An 18,101-nucleotide genomic window follows, 5' to 3' on the forward strand; every position below is an offset into this window, starting at 1 on the left:
TACATCTTTGAACCGTGTAATACACTTTAATCATGCAATTGTATTGCAACTCTTTTTAAACATTCAGACTAGAGGTAGAATTTAAAATACTATCACTGAGAGGAAAAACACCTTACTGATTACAGATTCATTTTGCATCTCAGACTCCAATCCCTACACACACGGGAAGGGAAAATTTTAAATAATCAGAACCATATTTAGAAAAACTCTCAATTGCAAAGTGTACTAGAAGAACACTTTCCTTTTTTTTCTCCTAACACATAACCCCAATACTTCAATCTTAAATTAAAAGATGTATTTTCAAAGATCTCCAAAGCAAGTCAGCTAGAACACCAGCCCCAACTAGGTGAGACAGAGAAAACCGTATTTGACACTCATATTTGATTTTCCTCCCTCCTCAGCAAGGATTTGCATTTTATTGATCCATTACTCCTTTAAAACCGTTTATATTTTTAATCAAGTACTGAATGCCTTACTAGAAATAATATGTATTTTAATGTTAAAACTCAAACCATTCAAGTTTAAAGTTTGCCTGGCACTGAGCGATCCTCAGTACACTTTGTCAGACATAACACATTGTTTCTACACAAACAAAAATTCCAAATCGTGCAGGCAAACTTAGCGCCTGCTGTTTTGGGTTTGTGTGGCAACGTTTTGGTAGTGGGGGGGCTACAGGGCTGGCCTCTGTGAGAAGCTGCTAGAAGCTTCCCCTATGTCCAACAGAGCCAATGCCAGCCGGCTACAAGATGGACCCACTGCTGGCCGAGGCTGAGCCCATCAGCCACGGTGGTAGCGCCTCTGGGATAACACAGTTAAGAAGGGGGAAAAAACCCCAACCCAGCAGCATTTTGCAGCCACAGAGAGGAATAAGAAGATGTGAGAGAAATAGCCCTGCAGACATCCAGGTCAATGAAGAAGGAGGGGGATGAGATTCCCCTCCAGCCCCTGTGGAAGACCACAGTGAAGCGGGTTGTCCCCCTGCAGTCCATGGAGGATGATGCAGGAACGGAGATTCCACCTGCAGCCCATGGAGGACCCCATGCCGGAGCAGGTGGATGCACTCAAAGGAGGCTGTGACCCTGTGGGAACCCATGTGTGACCCATGCTGGAGCAAGCTCCTGGCAGGATGTGTGGTCCCGTGGAGAGAGGAGGCCACACTGGAGCAGGTTTGCTGGCAGGACTTGTGACCCTGTGGGGCACAGTTGGTGAAGAACTGCAGCCCATGGGAAGGACTCACATTGGAGAAGTTGGTGGAGGACTGTCTCCTGTGGGAGGGACCCCAGGCTGGAGCAGGGGCAGAGTGTGAGGAGTCCTCCCCCTGAGGACGAAGGAGCAGCAGAGACAATGTGTGATGAACTGACCAAAACCTCCGTTCTCCGTTCCCCTGTGCTGCTGCAGGGGAGGAGGGAGAGAAATGGGAAGTGAAGTTGAGCCTGGGAAGAAGGAAGGGGTGGGGGGAAGGGGTGTTAAGATTTGGGTTTATTTCTCATTACTCTACTCTGTTTTGCTTGGTAATAAATTAGATGACTTTTTTCTAAGTTGAGCCTGTTTTGCCTGTGACAGTAATTGGTGAGTGATCTCTCCCTGTCCTCATTTTGACCCAGGAGCCTTTTGTTATATTTTCTCTCCCCTGCCCAGCTGAGGAGGGCAGTGATAGAGCAGCTTTGGGGGGCACCTGGCCTCCAGCCGGAGTCAACCCACCACACCTGCAAATCAAAACAGGCTGAGATCTCAAGAATTTTAAGCATTTCCCCCAACATTGAAGGGGTTAATTTTGCAAGGTAATTACCCTAGGTGGCAAGAGAAAGACAGAAATCTTCACAGTAGACATTACTTGTTCTGACAAGGAAGAAACAATAGAAGAGATCCCATGTCATTGGCAAAATTCTGTCACACGAACAGAAAACCATAGTCCTACAGAAACACAATCTGCAGTAATCAAAATTTTCTTATTTAAGATTACAGATTAATTGTTCCCCAGTCTTGCTTCTTTCTTTTGCACTTTCCCTGAATTTTTTGCCCTATCTTATGACCAGACACGTCTTATCACTTGGAAGTTTAATGTGACAATCACATCACAGCACTTGCTCATCATGTGATCAAACATGTATGTGGCTAAAGTCATCTGGATGAGTTGACTGGAACAGTTCTTGTTTGTCCAGATGCGCACCCACGTGGCCACTCCATCAAGTCTAAGCACTTCCATGAAAGGCTGTATAGCACAACTTCACTGAAAGACAAGTGTGTCACAAGAGCAGGAGCTTTTTATCTACACATGGCTGATATTTTTCCGATGTTCTTTTATGTACGGTTTATTAACTTTCTCTTCCCAAAGAATAAATGCTGGCAAGTACTAGTAGTGAGCCTTGTGAAAACTCTACTCCCCAGTTCAAATGTCTGGTAATGTTCTACACCGCAGGCTATGAGCAGTGTAATTGCTTCTGTACAGGAATCATGTCTCTTTATGGATTTAACATTTGCCCAACACAAAGCAATTCTGATGCTTATGGGGCTTCTAGAGACTCCTGCAATATAATTACATAACAATTTGGGAAATGCAGAACAGAGGCAAGAATGATGAAAAGCACTATCCATCCACATCTACAAATGGTGCAATAAACTTAAAAGAACATGAATTGAATAAAATAGACAGTTATCCGTCAAACAGCAAACTAGGTGGCAAACTGCCCACAGGAACAATTACTTGGCTTTGCAACAAACTCCATCACTTATAAGTCACAAGTCAGAAAATTTTCAAGCAATAAACACTGATTGAGCAAGTAACAAATTTGTACATTCCTACACTACCTATAATCGGAGTTGACTTCAAAAGCAAGAACTAATATATTGGCAGGGAGCAAATGTAAAACTTTGCCATGGTAACCCCAGTATGTTGAAGGTAGATGTTTTCCCATTATTCTCTGAATAAATTAAAACATTCTAAACCACCTGAGACTTCTAAAATATAAAACAGTGAACTACAACGAGGCTTTGTCATTACAACTAGTTTCAAGTCGTCCTTGCTGCATGCATACTAGACTACCACATGAACTCTTCAATACCTTTACATCATTCAAGGCATTATTTTACTTGTAAAAAAACCAAACCAAACCAAAACACAAAACACAAAAAAGCTTGATACCTTGCTCACAAGTAAAACTCAGAGAGAGATTTCGAACAGTGTAAAGACAGTCATGTACAGACAACTACTTTTTCATGAAAATAAAGGAATACACAAATCCACTGGTTTTAGAGGAAGACAAGCTCTCTTTCTCCATTCAATTCATTCTTTTCAGCTTCCAGCACTTGAAACAGTTTTTGGAAAAAGCTTTATGAATCAAGTCTAGTTCTCAAGGTCTTAACAATGACATTTAGACATTTAATTAGCAAGCCATCACTTGGACTGGCATCTAAAGCTTTTGTCAGAGACCTAATTCAATGCCAATTCAAACATCCCATTCCTCTTATATTAACTAACAAGAAGCCTCATAATATTCTGGCTACTTGATTGCACTGGCACACATTAACACAACAGTGGAGTCTAACTGAATGCAAGGACACAGATTTACAGTGTACACACATTAAATTAGCAAAGATATTTTAAGACAAAAATATAACAACTACATTTGTGGATGAACTGGTACTCAGGCATATTCTGTGCTTCCTGGTAGCCTGGATGCAATTATAACGAAATCCAAGTAAAAAACAAAAAAAAAAGGAGGAAAAAAAGATATGATCAAATAACATTTTCTCATTGATTCCAAGCTGAGTCCTGATCTTAAACCTTTCTGGAGCTCATTCTGAACCATATGTAGAGACTAATACATGTGAATTAAGTACCATTATTCTACGTTGACATTTCTACCCTGAGTCCATACAGAATTTTTAAAAAGTCATGAACATATATAACAATACATGTAAACAAATAAGCTGTATTTGGAACCAAAGAAGAAAAATCACATTAGCTAATGCCTTTATTCAGTTTGTCTTTGTAATTTAGATCTGTGGTTTCCCAACATCCAAAATGTAGAAAAATGCTGGAGCAAATGGTAGGAACTCTGTATTTTGCCTTCTCTTGTGGAAACAGGATTACATAAGTTTGAGTCACCACTCCACTAGACTGGGTTAAAATTAGAGACCTATACAATGAAAGGCTTGTAGTTGAACAATTTGAATACCAGGGAACAAAATCCCTATAGAGTCATTCTGCTGAAATAGAGGGGAGGAGGAACACTAGTACCAAGAAAAATTAAAAAAACCAGATATCTAAGGGAATTGGGAAGTATTCAGAGTTGTGCTTAATCTTAGCATCGATAGTCTGTAAAGAAAATTTTTGTTACATTGTACTATAAAAAAATGAATTTAGCTGTGTGTTAAAAAGCAACAATGCGGAAGGAGTATGGTCATATATTAGATTCTGCTAACCTCAGAATCTCATTGTCCTGGTTTTGGCTAGGATAGAGTTAAGTTTCACCAGGAGCCAGGACAGGTGAGCCATGCTCAGGGGGCTAGTCCATACCATGTGACATCATGCTCACCATAAAAGGGGGTACTTGGGGAGGGGTGGGTTGTCACAGCTCTGGGAAGGTCTGAGTGCAGGCTGAGTGTCCAGTTGGTTGTCAGATTAGTAAATTGCTATCTGTTAACACCCACTTTATATATTCTTTTACTAGTACTGTTGTTATTTCCCTCTCCCTTTGCTGTCCCAGTAAACTGTCCTTATCCCAACCCATGAGGTTTTGCCTTTGTCTTCCCATTCTCCTCCCCATCCTGCCACAGGGAGGGGTGAGCGAGCAGCCACCTGGTGCTCAGCTGCCGGCTGGGGCCGAACCATGACACTCATGTAATGTATCTCAGCACTGCCTGCTGACACTGTCTTCTCGGCAGCAACAGGTGCCAATTATAGTGTCAAGGTTACTTGCACCAAAGCTTTTACTCCAAAACTGCTGACAAGCAGGCTTTTGATGCCAAAAGTTAATTATAACATAATCAGTACTTTTTTTTTTGGTTGGTCTAGATCCTGGTGTATAGCACTTGCTGACAGCCAACAATTTTACCCAAACTTCATTCCACATTCAAGCCTTTAATGACTAACACAGAGTAATTGAGGAGACTGTACATGAGCCCTTGGATTGCAAGTTCTGTGGGAAAGAGCTTAGAAAGAGTAGAGACCTTGAATGTACATCTTTCTGAGCAGAAAATACAGAAGTTGCAAACAATCTCAGAGACACAAGGCAGACATTTAACTCCAGAAATCCCATTATTCAAGGTATAATTCAAATACCTGATTTCACACACACACACATTAAAAAACAAAGCTGAAATTAAAAAAAACCCCAAACACACAAAAACCCCACAACAAAACAAAACCCACCAAAAAAACCCCAAACCCTAACAAAAAAAGAAGTTCTGGGTTCAAATTAACTTTGGTCTTGTAGCCCTTCTACTACAGTAAAAGAAGCACTGCTACTTAACCCTTTTATGACCTATATGCTTCACACATCACAAATGGGTATTTTCTTCTTGAAGAACTCCTAAACATGAGGAAAAGAGACAATCCCTCCTTGAGGTAACCATTATGGGCACTGGAAGGACACCAGAGCAGGACTGATAAAATACAAACTTCTCTTTCAGAATGGAAGCTGACTTCTCTTTCTCATGAAAATGTAGTGCCTTCCTACCTATTTGAAGCTTTTACTGAATAGCAAAATGACAGGATGGCCAGCATGTTCACTGAAATAAGCAGGTTGCAACACAATACTACAATTTCAAACCAGGCACTAGATCAGCTACAGGAAAGGTATTTTTCACTAAGTATGCAAGAGTAGCGTGAATATCACCCACTTCCTTAGGCCCTTATAAGGCATTAAGCCTTGTAAGCATTCTGACAATGCTTCAAAGGTTTGGAAACTGTAAGTCAGCATTTAATTGACAAAAAAAGTTCACAAATGAAGGCACACTAAACTGCTGGTTTTAAGAACAAGCTTCTAGAAATCCACAGTTTAACTAAACTCAATTTAATTTTCACTGAATAGTAAAGATCAACCATCAAGACCAATGTGATTATCAAAAGACTCTATAACAAGAAAAATAGTTTCAATTATATTTTCAAAATACATCTTATATTAGGATGGTGTTTTGAAAACAGATATTTAATCTGAGTAGAACAAACCAAGACCAATAGACAGTAACAGTATTACACTAAGATGTCAGCAACTTGAGGCAAAGTGGAAGCTCTCTGCAAGACTGACATCTGAATTTAAATCTATACAAGACTGCACTACTATGACCGGCCTCCAAAAGGAACAACTGAGGAACTCAGTATTTTTATTCAGATACAGTACAAGCAAAATACAACTTCATACGATCATGAACTTGTTTGATTGAACTATTTTGCTCCATTTTCAAAAGGAATATGTTGTTTCACAGTTTAATAAATCTTCACCTATTCCAAATGATGTTATACATACACAAAGCAATGGAGGTAACAGTAAAAAAACCTCTTGTACTTTCTAACATCCTATTTTCAGACGGTTCAAGCCAGAAAGGAATGGATTGCATTATTAAAATGAAGATCAATTAGACATTTTTTACTCTAGAGTTTTTTAAAAAATATAGAAAATATTTAAACATTTAAGTTATCATTGATAATGGAATGTTTCAATGTTTTCGTTATCATTCAAATAAAAATAAAAGTTGTTGTTATATCACACTATTAGAAGAAGCCTTCACCACTACCATAAATGCATGGGTCCATGGCTGGTGTCACCACCACAGCTTTGGGTTTTTTGACAATGGGATGGCCTACAAGGCACCAGGCTTGATGAACTCTGATGGTATTCACCTCTCTCAAAGGGGAAAAAGGGTCTTTGCCCAGGAATGAGCAGGGCTCACTGACACAGCTTTAAACTAGGCTCAAAGGGGGACGGGGATATCAGGCTTGCCTGTGACAAAGTTGTGGGATGACATGCCAAGGCTGGAGAGACAGGGTGCTGGCGATGGCCCTCAGCCTGTTACAGCTCAGAGACATGCTGGACACGCTGCAGCATGCTTGAAGTCTAGAGGAGATGAGCCAGGGCTCATCTCCTGAGCTCATTCCTCTGAGGCAATAGGAACCAACAGGGAAACACTCGTAAAATACATCAAAGGAATTCCAGCCACTCCAGCCAGTAAGCCAGCCTCACTGGGGGCCCACCTGAAATGCCTCTATGCTAACACACATAGCATGGGGAACAAACAAGAGGAGTTGGACACATGCACACGCCTGCAGGACTATGACCTTAGTGGCATCACAGAGACATGGTGGGATGGCTCCTATGACTGGAGTGTTGGGATGGAAGGATACAGGTTCTTAGGAAGGACAGGCAGGGCAGATGAGGAGGGGGTGTCCCTCTCTATGTCAATGACCAGTGCAGGGGCAGGGGACACCACAGTGGGGGTCTGCTACGGGCCACCTGACCAGGGAGACTGAGCAGATGAAGCCCTCTATAGGCAGACAGTAGCAGCCTCACGTTCACAAGCCCCAGTCCTTATGGGGGACTTCAATCACCCCAATATGTATTGGAGGGGCAACACAGAAGGTCATAAGCAATCCAGGAGGTTCCTGGAATGTATTGATGATAAATTCTTTCTCCAAGTGATAAAGAAGCCAACAAGGAGAGATGCCATGCTGGACCTTCTTCTCACCAATAAGGAGGGCCTGGCAGGGGACATCAAGCTCAAGGGCAGCCTTGGCTGCAGTGACCACGAAATGGTGGAATTCAGGATCCTCAGGGCAGCGAGGAGGGCGCGCAGCAAGCTCGCTACCCTGGACATCAGGAGAGCAGACTTTGGCCTCTTCAGAGATCTGCTTGGTAGAATACCATGGGACAAAGCCCTGGAAGGAAGAGGGGCACAAGACAGCTGGCTAATGTTCAAGGGTCGCCTCCTCCAAGGTTGGGAGTGACGCATCCCAACAAAGAGGAAGTCAGGCAAAAACACCAGGAGGCCCCCATGGATGAACAAGGAGCTCCTGGGCAAAGTCAAACACAAAAAGGAAGCCTACAGAGGGCAGAAGCAAGGGCAGGTAGCCTGGGAAGAATACTGAGAAACTGTCCAAGCAGCCAGGGATCAGGTCAGGAAAGCCAAAGCCCTGACAGAAATTAGTCTGGCCAGGGATGTTAAGGAAAACAAGAAAAGCTTCAACAGGTATGCTTCTATGTCAGTGATAAAAGGAGAACAAGGGAAAATGTGGGTCCCCTCTGGAATGAAACAGGAGACTTGGTTACCCAGGATATGGAGGAGGCTGAGGTACTCAACAACTGTTTTGCCTCAGTCTTCACCAGCAAGGGCTCAAGCCGCATGGCCCAGGTCACAGAAGGCAAAGGCAGGGACTGGGAGAATGCAGAACCTCCCACTGTAGGAGAAGATCAGGTTCCAGAATATCTAAGGAACCTGAAGATGCACAAGTCCATGGGACATGATGAGATGCATCCATGGGTCCTGAGGGAACTGACGGATGAAGTGGCCAGGCCACTATCTGTCATATCTGAGAAGTTGTGGCAGTCCGGTGAAGTTCCCACTGACTGGAAAAAGGGAAACAAAACCCCCATTTTTAAGAAGGGAAGAAAGGAAGACCCAGGGAACTACAGGCCAGTCAGTCTCACCTCCGTGCCTGGCAAGAACATGGAGCAGACCCTCCTGGAAACTATGCTCAGGCATATGGATCATAAGGAGGTGACTGGTGACAGTTAACATGGCTTCACTAAGGGCAAATCGTGCCTGACAGATCTGGTGGCCTTCTATGATGGGGTTACAGCGTTGGTGGACAAGGGAAGAGAAACTGACATCATCTGCCTGGACTTGTGCAAGACATTTGACACTGTCCTGCATGACATCCTTGTCTCTACATTGGAAAGACATGGATTTGATGGATGGACCACTCAGTGGATAAGGAATTGGCTGGATGGTCACACTCCAAGAGTCATCGTCAACAGTTCGATGTCCTAGTGGAGATCAATGATCAGTGGTGTTCCTCAGGGGTCAGTACTGGGACCAGCACTGTTTAACATCTTTGTCAGCAACATGGACAGTGGGATCAAGTGCACTCTCAGCAAGTTTGCCAACGACACCAAGCTGTGTGGTGCGGTTGACACACTGGAGGGAAGGGATGCCATCCAGAGGGACCTTGAGCAGCTTTAGAGGTGGGCCTGTGCAAACCACATGAAGATCAACAAGGTCAAGTGGGTCAAGGGAGGTGATTCTGCCCCTCTGCTCTGCTCTTGTGAGACCCCACCTGGAGTACTGCATCCAGCTCTGGGGGCCCCAGTACAGGAGAGACATGGAGCTGTTGGAGCAAGTCCAGAGAAGGGCCACGAAGCTGAGTAGAGGTGCTCCATCCCTCTGCTATGAGGACAGGCTGAAAGAGTTGGGGTTGTTCAGCCTGGAGAAGAGAAGATTCCAGGAAGGCCTAATTTTGGCCCTCCAGTACCTAAACGGGTCTACAGGAAAGATGGTGAGGGACCGTTTATCAGGGAGTGTAGTGACAGGACAAGGGGTCATGGGTTTAAACTAAAAGAGGGGAGATTTAGATTAGATGTTAGGAAGAAATTCTTTTCTGTGAGGCTGGTGAGGCACTGGCACAGGTTGCCCAGAGAGGTTGTGGATGCCCCATCCCTGGAAGTGTTTAATGCCAGGTTGGATGGGGCTTTGGGCAACGTGGTCTAGTGGAGGGTGTCCCTGCCCATGGCAGGGGAGTTGGAACTAGATGATCTTTCTACCCAAACCATTCTATGATTAAAGCATCTATTAGGATAACAAGTAGCATGACTGCTTCTTGTCATGAGCCTATCTGCTCAAATTCTTAAACCGCAGCCCCACGAAAAGCTTAATTCCTAGTGTTACAACATTCTAGGACAGTATTGTTACCATGTCTAAAGCAATACTTCTAAAAAATTAGGAACTGAAAGAATCTAATCTCCAAACCAGTTAAATTCCAATGCCAATAAGTAGGTAACATGGTACCTGTATTTCCTAAGACATCCTTCATACACCCTCAGACATATATACCCAAAGAAAGGTACATTAATGTTAACTACACAGTAGGACTTGCTAGAACGTACGTTTAGCATATAAGCAGTTTCTACATAAAAATCAGTGCATACAATCTATATAGAAAAAGATTATCCTATTCCTTAACAAAGAACCCACAAACATGTGAAAAGAGCCATTTCAGTATGTAGTCCTCTTAGAATAGCACATTCTACTGCTTCTTAATGGACTGTGTAAGTTTGATCTTCAGGTCTATGCTGCAAGGAATAACTAAACCTTCCCCTGCTCCTCCCCCACAAACAAAAGCACTGAAATGTAGGTACAGCTACATACTCACCTCAATTTTAACTTGCTCTGCAGCACACTGCTTTGTTTCTCTTAATTACAATTTATAACTACCTGCCATAAACACCTTTTCTTATATTCTCTTCCAAATCCAAGCACAACTGGCATGAAAAGCAACATTACTCACATTGAACTCCACAAGCTCAGCAAATCAATCATTTCTGAGAACAGAGATCCACTGCAAGATAAGATACTGTAAGCAAGAATTTTACACCCACAGTGTATTAACAGCTACCTATAACAAACAGAAGAACCATCATTATAATTACTAAATTGTAGAGAAGAATGAACTCTACCAACTCTATCCTGAGAAGGCCACAAATTTATTACAATTATTTATGAAAAACTATTAATTATAAAACCCCAAAACAAGAAACACTCCTTGTGACAACAAAAATCTCTGCACACTACGTGCATATTTCTTTGTTTTTAATAACACCCCTCAATGTCTAGGAAATAATTACAACACAAAGCCACATTACATAAAACTACTAGGTTGAACAGACTCCTTGTAATACTTCTGATGTAGTAACATTTTGCTCCTATCACTCTGAAGATTACTCTATTTCTCCAACTTAAGTAGCAACATGGATTCAGATATGTTCTGCTGTATATACTTGAATATAAAGTCTGTGACCAAAGATGTTCACAGGACTTTTGTCCAAAAGAAAATCTTGCAAAGACAATCTGATGGGTATTTCCTCTAAAGCTATAGGGATACATTTAATATTACAGTACTTTTGATTTTCACACCATGTTTGAACATCATTTCTTGTTTATATAACCAGAGCCTCCACCCACATCATTTTTATTCATACTAATACCTAACTTTCCATATTTCCAAAAATCAATTAAGAAAAATACTCCTGTATAACAAAAAACCCAACAAAACCCCCCAATAACCAAAGAAATCACACATCAGGAGATAAACCAAAATAAGGAGCAGGAATTCACTTCAGCATATGCAGTGACCCGCCCTAAGTTCTATCCTGACATGCTTCCTCAGGCATTCAAATAATAGACAGAAGTCACCCCATTACCTAAACAGAGAGTTCTCAATCCAAATGCAAACTCCAGTAGAGCCTGTACCAAAACAAGCCAGAGGGTGCTTGAGGGAAATGCTTCTTATTGATCAACCGAATTTCAATTTATAGTATGTTAAAAAAAAAAAAGTGGAAATCTTAACCAAGAAATAGCAGCAAAGCACAACCAAGTCATAAAACTCAATATATGACTCAATAAACTTAAAGAACACTGAGACAAAGTAGCCATGTTTGAGTAAAATAACTAAGTTTCTGTATAAAATGTGTGTGTTAAATTGGAATTTTTAACACTATTATAGAAGAAAAATTATTACTTAGTTCTAAAGAGATTCTTAGCTGAACCCCTTTAAATGGAACAGCAGCAGAAATGTGGGATCTCCATAGCAGGGGTTTCAGAGAGCAGAAAAAGCTCATGTGATCCTGAGAACCTTTTTCCTTTAATAAAGGGAGAGCCAACTCACACAATTTATGCTTTCATGATTTCTTTGCACCCTTGTCACACAACAATGAGAAGTCCTAGTTTCCTTCCAGTTCCCTCCACATGCCAGTTTCTACAAAAAGGCCAATCTACTAACAGCCAAATTCAGTTTTGTGAAACTCAGCACCTTTCAGACTCTATTTAAAGCAGCCAACACTCATACCATTAACTGCACAAATAAGAAAGCTTTTTATTGATATCCAATTTCCAGAGAAAATACACATTTTTCACTCAAAGAATTTAATCTATGCGTGAAAAACTAAGCGTTACTGTGTCACCAAAGTTGTATTACAGGATAAGAATAAAAAGTTCATATCTTCAAAAAACCACGGCATTAAGAAAGGCATCATTATACTATTTCACACAAGCCTAAATTATTTTTATTTTGAACTATAATGTCTACATGAGTAAGGTCTCTTCTTTCATTAGAGATTAATATTCTATCAATTTGTGGTTAAAATGTACCCCCAAAGAATAAAACTACACTTAGGAAAGACATCTCAAAATGCTACTGATCCTCAAACTTCAATGTTTTAGTATACCATTTCCATAGAGAAATCAAACTACTTGTAATCTAATACCACTGTATTGACTAATTCAAAAGATATTCTTGTCTACTGAATTTTATTCCTCACCTTCTGAAAATCCACATGGAAGTAATGGTAAAATGAATTCTCTCTGCTCTCAAAAGGCATTTACGTTTTTAAAATGTCTCATTTCCACTAGTGATGACTAACATTAAAGCAATCATTGTCTTATAAAGACATAAATTAACATACTCATGGAACCCAATTAATCTTTGGCATTCAATTCAGATTAGCATATACTAGCCTTGTAACCATGACCAGCAGTATCAGAGGTACTGTTATAGTAGCATGTGGAGATAATAACACTAAACAAGTATTAATCTTAACTTTTTTGCCAACTACTTACCTCTCCTATAACCTTCACTGAAACATACCATTCCTGAATATAGACCTCCAATATTTTGAGCAAATGCCTACTGCCTAGCACCTTTATTGTCCTGCTACAACTGATGCAACAAGATGCAAACTTTCAACTAAAACTGAATGGTAATAACCCAACAAACCAAGTTCTACAATAGCAGAGCATGACTTGCCATTGAAATCACTATCACAGGTTATTTTAACAAAGTCCTATTTGTAGTCATAATTCAAGTCAATTAGGGTCAAAATCCCAACAGAGTGAGGTATTAAATATCAAAACATTAGAAGCTGGGTATGTAAATCTGGAGGAGTCAAAGCTAAGACTGTAAAGTAAAGTAAAACTGGTTTTGCTTTGCTAATACTGGTAATAAATGGATGAAGACCATAATACAAACTTGAACAGGAAACAACTAGACGGTCTATTTAAAGATCAGTTACAACTACTGTATTGCATTTCCCAGCTGAGTCCATATACATTCATTTAGTACAGCCATATTGCATTTTTAAACTTACAATGGAGACTTCATTGAAAGCTAAGCTCATAAAATAATCTCTATACACTTTTTTCCTTTTAACATTGAAAATATTGATAATCTCATTAAAACATGAGAAGTTAGCAGTGTACGTTTTATTCACCACGATGGTTACTCACATAATTTTAGTCCATTAAACCACTGTATTCCATTACTATCCTACAAGTTACTAAAAATCACACTGTGAAACCATGGTAACTTGATACAAAGAAAAGACAAAGACGCATTGCTTTCTACTGTCCAAATAAAATCAAGACCACTCAAAGGAGAATATACATCCAGAACAACAACAAAAAAAAGCATTCTACACTGAGTTTCATGTAGTGTGAGAGAAGATCAAAGAATTTCTACTGTATAATGCTATGAAACAACTTCTGCAGCATAGTTTGAAAATGGCAACAAGATGCACACTATCCTAAATCAGTGCTATGCTTTCACTTGCCACTCATGATACTTTAGAACAACTTGCTACCATAAAATATTTCCAAAGCATATATAAAAATACCAGTGTGAATAATTCTGTTTGTTACTGAGCTGCTTGAAACAAACAAGAGAAGTTAACTACTGTAAAACAATTCAAACTATTTTGCTTTCACTCAAAGAATTTTGAGTCTAGCCAAGAAGTTAGCCACATTAAAATTTGCTTTCTTGATCTTTACACGATTAAGGAAGTTTTATTGTTAACAGTGCTATTTAGTTTTAAATGGCCAATGATATCCTGGGGTACATTAACATTGTGGCTAGCAGGTCAAGGGAGGTTATCCTCCCCCTCTACTCTGCCCTGGTGAGGCCACATCTGGAGTACTGTGTCCAGTTCTGGGCTCCCCAGTTCAAGACAGACAGGCAACTACTAGAGAGAGTCCAGTGGAGGCTACAAAGATGATTAAGGGACTGGAGCATCTCTCGTATGAGGAAAGGCTGAGAGGGCTGGTCTGTTTAGCCTGGAGAAGAGAAGACTGAGAGGGGATCTTACCAATGCTTATAAATATCTAAAAGGAGGGTGTCAAGAGGATGGGGCCAGACTCTTCTCAATAGTGCCCACAGACAGGACAAGGGTTAACAGGCCCAAACTGGAACACAGATGTTCCATCTGAACGTGAGGAAAAACTTCTTTACTGTGAGTGTGCCAGAGCACTGGAACAGGCTGCTCAGAGGTTGTGGAATCTCTTTCTCTGGATATATTCAAAACCCACCCGGATGCAACTCTGGGCAACATGTTCTAGGTGATCCTACTCTAGCAGGGGGCTTGGGCTAGATCATCTCTAGAGGTCCTTTCCAACCCCTACCAATCTGTGAATCTGGTAATACTATCATAAAGGGATATAACTCCCTTACTCTAGAAATTATCTAGGTATAAGAACATTCTAAAAATAATCTAGAAGACTTTATTGAAAGTAAATATATATATTTACACACAAATACATACATATTTTTGAAAGCATACACACGGTACTGTAAATACAAAATGCAGGTGTTCATTGTGGCCAACAGCTATTAGTTTAGCACTAGCATAGACCTAAACAGACTATCAGAAACTTTCTACATATAGCCTCACAGCACATTGTTGATGGTATTTCACTGGACATTCTAAAGAAACTGTAGAAACATTCTGTGCAAAAGATAGGTATCAAAAGTTGACACACTTTACCATGTATTTCATTGTATGGAAATAAGACACATGGTAGGATATGTTCTTATACTCAATAACGTTTCCCAATGCACTATTTAGAAATAAAAATTATTTTATCACTATATCCCCATTTGGATTTCCAGAGTTTTGTTTATTATTCCTTTATACCACTCAGTATAAATATCTTTTACCAGGGTTTTGGTTGGTTGGTTGGTCGGTTTTTGACACCTAAAATATCCAAGCAGAGCAAGTACTTGCTAGGTCTTCCTCACTGGGCAGAACTATTCTATAAATAGTCTTCAACATAACTAAAGGAAAAAAAAAACATACCAAGGAAGCTGAAGCATAACAATGATCTCATGACATTCACTTGAGTATTTCTTGAGTGTTTAAAATTGGATGAACCCACCTGGCATACTTTTTTTTTTTCAAATACAGTTTATAAGATTACAGCACCTGAATAAGAAAAAGGTTCAGTTTCTCTGCATTTCAATTAGTTACCTAATCTTACTTCACTAGTGCTGTAACCTTAACTTACCAAAACGTTAGCAGTACTCCTGAAACAAAGCTTTCAAATCTGTGCTTCTCCCCTGGTACATACAAAAATCATCTCTTGTCAATCAGTAGTTGATAGAAGCAAGTACATGAAAACAGTTTCTGCAGAACCTTATTTTATTTTTCAGGCAGTCAAAGATTTCTGTGACAGCTTTACCAAAAGGCTTGTCTTCCCAGTTTTACAGGCCACTACCATCACACTGTTTATAGCTGGGGGAGGAGAGGGGGGCAACAAGTCAGTTATATTGTTTAGTACACTCACATCGTCACTTCTCCACTACTCTGCAATGACACAATGAAGCTGACATTTACAGAAATGTGAACTCTTTTACTTTACATTCAATCACTTCTGCGGCTATCAGTGGTGACTGAGGCTAGAATTGCGTCAGAAACTGAGGCTGTAGTCACAGACACCTGTACAGATCCACCCCACATTACAAGAAGTCAGAGGACACATAACAGAAAAAATAAGCCCTACTGAGTTTTTAAGTACTAAAGTATTTGAAGACTCATCTAACAGTTAGAGGAAGGTTTTTACATGTCAAGGACTTTAAATATCTTCTTTTCATAGAAGACAGTAGCTGAGATCTTCCTAAGACCTAGTCACTGGGCCTGGATCTATTGCCTTCATATTCCAGTGGTAGCTACCCAACATCTGAATGCAGACTTTGAAGAACAAAACCACTAAATGAAGTCAAATCGCATTATACTACCACAAACAAAACAAAACAAAAAAGCCACTACTGGCTTCGAGTAACACCTACGAGACCAGGCTCCTTCCGCGGGGGATACAGCACCTCCGGGGCTCAGCCCTGTCCCGGCACAGCGACCCCCGCGGCAGGGCGGCGAAGACGAGGGGCAGGGGCGGGCGCTTTCAGGAAGAAGCGCACACAAGCCTTAGCCAGACGGATACCTGGTTCAACCCCCGCCCCCCGGGACTGCCGTTAGCGGGTGCTGCCCGAGAAGGTGGGGGCGAAGCGGGCAGGGTCCACTGGGGCCAGCGCTCCGGCCGACGGGCACTCACCTGTCTGCCTTGCTCTCCCCGCCCGGCAGCTCCACCGCGACTCCTCCAACGCCTCCCGCCGCGGTCCCGCGGAGCGGCGTGCAGGAGCAGCCGGTGGGCGGGGGCGCATACGGGGGCAGCCGCTCCCCCTCCTCACCGGCGAGGGCCGGTCCCTGCCCCGTCTCCCCAGCTCCTCATCCCCGCGGCGGGCTCCAGGGCAGCCCCGGCCTCCTCCCCAGGTTCTGCGCGGGCTCAGCCCCTGCCCGGCAGCCGCCACCCTCAGGCGCACCTCAGCCGAGGCGCCGGGACCCTCTCCCCACCAGCCCGGCTCCCCAGCCGCCTCCCTCACTTGCTCCCCACGGCTGATCTCCCCGCCGCCATCTTGCCCAAAGGGGAGAGGAGAGCACGCAGGCGCAGTCGAGGAAATCCTGGTCGCAGCGGCGGCGGAGCGCATGCGCAAAGGCGGGAGCACCTCCGCCCCCCTCCCTGTGGAGCACACCTGCAGCGACGGGCGGGTTCCCTGGGCCTGCTGTCACTGGTTGCCCGCCGCCTCCGGGGCCACCTGCTGTCTCCGAGGCCTCGGCTGCGGCGCTGGGGTCCTTCCCCTGCATGGAGGCCTGGAGGTGGGTGGCGTGGGATGGGGCTGCGTTGCGCTGATCGAGCAAAGTCGCTCGGTGGTGAGAGCCCGAAGTAGCACTCGAGTGGTTGCAGGAAAACAGAGGTCTTTCCTGAGGGGTGTCCTGCCCCGACTGTGGAGTATAATGTACTGTCAGGTGTAGGAGAGACAGGCTAGAAATGCCTCTCACCCTGGCAGAAAGGCCTATGTGTCCGTGTGCAGCCAAGTATGGAAGCTGAAGGACAACGTGGGACCTATCCCCTTTCTCTACATGTTTATTGGGACCGTAACCCACCAGTTTCCCTGCACAGAAGATATATTCTTCCCTGTCAGCCTGTGTTTGTCCACATGCTCAGTGAGCTTTACCATAAATGCTTCACCTTTGCAGCAAGACACTCCAGTCTCTCTGGTCCCTCCTCAAGGTAGGCTCCAGCATGCCTGGAGTTGGTGAAGATGCTTTGGTAGCCAGCTCCCAACCTTAAGAATGGGTTGTACATGACCAGTAGTTCTGCTGTTTGATAGCCAAGGTCCTTCATCACCTTTGGCTGAATGTCACATGGTTCAGGTGACTTTCTCCACTTCCAGGTGACAAGCTTATGCACCCTGTATTTCATTTTCCTCTTTGGGCTCGTATTTCCTATAAAGTTACTTCAAGTTGATAGTTCCTCTGGTGTCCCCGGTGTGAAACAGGTGTGGAGTTACGAATTTCCAGCATCCCCAACTGCAGTCTAAGGTAGACCACTCTCTGAGCTTCTTTGTGCCACCTTTGTCATCCTTGACATTCCCCCTCCCCCTCCTTTTTAGACTTTAGTGATTAAGCAATCTCACTAGTTTCTTTCTTTCTTTTGATGTATATAAAGACCTTTTTACTACCAGTTTGAACATCCTTTGCAAGGTGCTCTTCAAATTCTTTTTGTCCTCT

General features: G+C 42.4%; 1 protein-coding gene across 4 annotated transcripts in view; it reads right to left on the reverse strand.

Moving 5' to 3' along the window:
• Positions 1-16,961, reverse strand: part of APC (APC regulator of Wnt signaling pathway) — a 105,299-nt gene extending 88,338 nt beyond the window's left edge. For 3 of the 4 annotated variants that reach the window (XM_075740049.1, XM_075740045.1, XM_075740047.1), the window contains exon 1: positions 16,585-16,947. The gene's annotated coding sequence lies outside the window, so the exon portion shown is untranslated. Of the gene's footprint in view, positions 1-16,584 lie in introns of all 4 variants that reach the window. The other variant, XM_075740043.1, reaches the window with a different exon arrangement.
• Positions 16,962-18,101: the final 1,140 nt, after the last annotated feature.

The sequence above is a fragment of the Balearica regulorum genome, chromosome Z (assembly GCF_011004875.1).
Source record: "Balearica regulorum gibbericeps isolate bBalReg1 chromosome Z, bBalReg1.pri, whole genome shotgun sequence".
Lineage (NCBI taxonomy): Eukaryota > Metazoa > Chordata > Aves > Gruiformes > Gruidae > Balearica > Balearica regulorum.